The sequence below is a fragment of the Macaca thibetana genome, chromosome 19, assembly GCF_024542745.1.
Source record: "Macaca thibetana thibetana isolate TM-01 chromosome 19, ASM2454274v1, whole genome shotgun sequence".
Taxonomy (NCBI): Eukaryota; Metazoa; Chordata; class Mammalia; order Primates; family Cercopithecidae; genus Macaca; species Macaca thibetana.
This window is the reverse complement of record NC_065596.1, coordinates 4,117,853-4,121,156: the sequence shown is the minus strand read 5'-3', so window position 1 is coordinate 4,121,156 and position 3,304 is coordinate 4,117,853.

Sequence of the window (3,304 nt, the reverse complement as noted above, 5' to 3'; positions counted from 1 at the left end):
TGTGTGGTCTCTCTGCCTGCAAGCATATAGACTTTTAGTTTTAATTTACATAGAGTTAAATATACTCATATTACTCTGAAGATAAACCGTAGGTGTATGAAAATTATGAAGTGAGTGTTTTTGTGTGAGTACAAGTTTGCACATATTTTCAGAAGATCAATTATTGCCACAAAACTAATTAGGTGACTAACAAAACTAAACACTTTGAAAATCCTGAAAGCAAATTTATACTTACTGCTTTGTATTCAATTTATTAATGTAAAATATTACACCTTATGATTTGGATTCTCCCTGGAATCTCCCTATTAAAGCACAGGCAACTTTGTCTCCAGAAACAACACTCTTGAGTACAACCCCTCTTCAAACAGAAAAAAAAAAAAAAAAAAAAAGATTTTTAACACTTATTTTCATGAATATTCAACCAAAATTGAATAATTGGATATGTTTTTATTGTTCTATGTGTATGTGAATGTATAAAATGGTGCATACAGGAAAAATGAGCGAGAAAAACAGATGTTAGTTAAGATTTGTAGTGAATAAAACTGGAAAGTACTTAATTATTATATCCAGTTGATATCTTTGTTTATGTAGATAACAAAAGCAGCAGAAAGACTTTTTATTTTTTCAAGATGGAATCTTGCTTTGTCACCCAGGCTGAGTGCAGTGGTGTGATCTAGGTTCACTGCAACCTCCACCTCCTGGGTTCAAGCAATTCTCATGCCTCAGCCATTTTAGTAGCTGAGATTACAGGTGTGTGTCACCACGCCTGACTAATTTTTGTATTTTTAGTAGAGACAGGATTTCATCATGTTGGCCAGACTGATCTCAAACTCCTGACCTCATGATCTACCTGCCTCAGCCTCCCACAGTGCTGGTATTACAGGCATGAGCCACTGTGACTGGCGAAAGACTATTTTAAAAGTTTATTTAGGTGGGTAGACAACGTTCTAAGATAATACCCTGGATTCCCAGTCTCTTGCACACCTGCTGTGTAATACTTTCCTCTTGAGTGTAGAAACGTGTGACTGTGCTGGGAAATCACTCATGAAATTAGGTTACTCATGTGTTGACTTTGTCTTTATCAAAATGGAGATTATCCTGATTGTGCTAAACTTAATCAGATGTGCTTTTAAGAGAAAGAGACACACCATAGAAAAACACCCCTGCTGGCCTAAAAGTAAGTGACTTCTTGGTGGAACATGTAAGCTGCTTATGGTGGCCACGTAACAGGAAACATGTTCCTATATTGTCTTCATCCTGCCTCCTACATGTTGGTTTCAGTAAGGAGCATAAGAGGATCTTATGGCAGAGGGTAAAAAAGGGACTGTCATTCATGTAAGAAATAATCACCTCTCATCTGGGATAGCTTAAGAGAAACAGGAGACCACAACAGGACCACATTAATGGGAGGAAAAGGGTAACCTGGGTAAAAGTGCTCACTGGCATTATGGAACAATATTTAGCAAGCTGTAGTGAATGATCAGCCTCTGGGATACTGCTAGTCTACCAACAATGCTGAACTTAATTCTATTTCTTTTTTTTTTTTTTTTTTTTTTTTGAGACGGAGTCTCGCTCTGTCGCCCAGGCTGGAGTGCAGTGGTGCGATCTCGGCTCACTGCAAGCTCCGCCTCCCGGGTTCACGCCATTCTCCTGCCTCAGCCTCCCGAGTAGCTGGGACTACAGGCGCCCACAACCGCGCCCGGCTAATTTTTTGTATTTTTAGTAGAGACGGGGTTTCACCGTGGTCTCGATCTCCTGACCTTGTGATCCGCCCGCCTCGGCCTCCCAAAGTGCTGGGATTACAGGCGTGAGCCACCGCGCCCGGCCTTAATTCTATTTCAATCAGCATGTCTGCACCATTCTGGTGACCCAGGTTTACACTATTCATTACAGAAATACCATGAAGACCAGTGGGTAATGTCCTGGAATTGAACTTACTTCAAAAAGCATACTTAATTGTTTTCACATTTGAAAAACCTTAAAAACGATGAATTTATAATTAACATAGAGTATTCTACTATACTGTAATACAAGATTAAACTGTAAACACCTTAATACGAATTTTTTTGAATGCATGATTAGTTATGTAGATAGTTTCTTTCAGAGTCACAGGACCAAAGTAACAACTAGAGAAAACATTTGAAATGGGATAAAATTAACCAAAACCACATCTTTTCAATGGCTTGGTGTAATTGCCATACTTATGGAAATGGCCAGATGACTAACAAGAAACAGAAAGATTTTGGCTTTTCTCAGTGATTGTTTTTGACCTTTTGAAATAAGAAATCCTGGCTAAACTTTTTTTTTTTTTTTTTTTTTTTTTTTTTTTTTTTTTTTTGAGACGGAGTCTCGCTCTGTCACCCAGGCTGGAGTGCAGTGGCCGGATCTCAGCTCACTGCAAGCTCCGCCTCCCGGGTTCACGCCATTCTCCTGCCTCAGCCTCCCGAGTAGCTGGGACTACAGGCGCCCGCCACCGCGCCCGGCTAGTTTTTTTTGTATTTCTTAATAGAGACGGGGTTTCACCGTGTTAGCCAGGATGGTCTCGATCTCCTGACCTTGTGATCCGCCCGTCTCGGCCTCCCAAAGTGCTGGGATTACAGGCTTGAGCCACCGCGCCCGGCCGGCTAAACTATTTAAAGGGAATATTTTATAGGTGGCTTCCCAGGGTTTCCAAGTAAATGAAGGATGGATTCTCTCTCTGTAACCCAGGCTGCAGTGCAATGGTGTGTTCTCAGCTCACTGCTAACCCTGCCTCCCTGGTTCAAGCGATGAGTATCCGGGATAACAGGCACCCACCATTATGCCTGGATAATTTTTGTATCTTTGGTAGAGACGGGATTTTACCATGTTACCCAGGCTCATCTTGAACTGCTGACCTCAGAGTGTTTGGATTAAAGGCTTGAACCACTGTGCCCAGCTGGAAGAATTTTGATAGGCAGAAAATGCACCTCATATACACACATTGCTCTACTCTGATTTACTTCACCACTGAAAAATTGAAGGTTGTAAATGTAGTCTCAATTTAGAGTGAATTAACAAAAGATTTGTTTTTCAAACAAGCATATCTATAAAATGAATGGGTAACAGATTCCATTAGCTGATAAAAAATAGTATGACTAAATTTAGTAAGTATCTAGCTATGCAAATAGCAGTCCAATTAAGTTAAGACCCTAATAGCTGCATGTGGAAAGCATTGCTGTGCAGTGTGGTGCACCTCCACTCAGCATTTTCTTCTGCCTCTTTACAGAGATACCAATTCTTTCTGAGTTACTCAGGGTCCATACTGCTGTTAGAAATGCTTGTT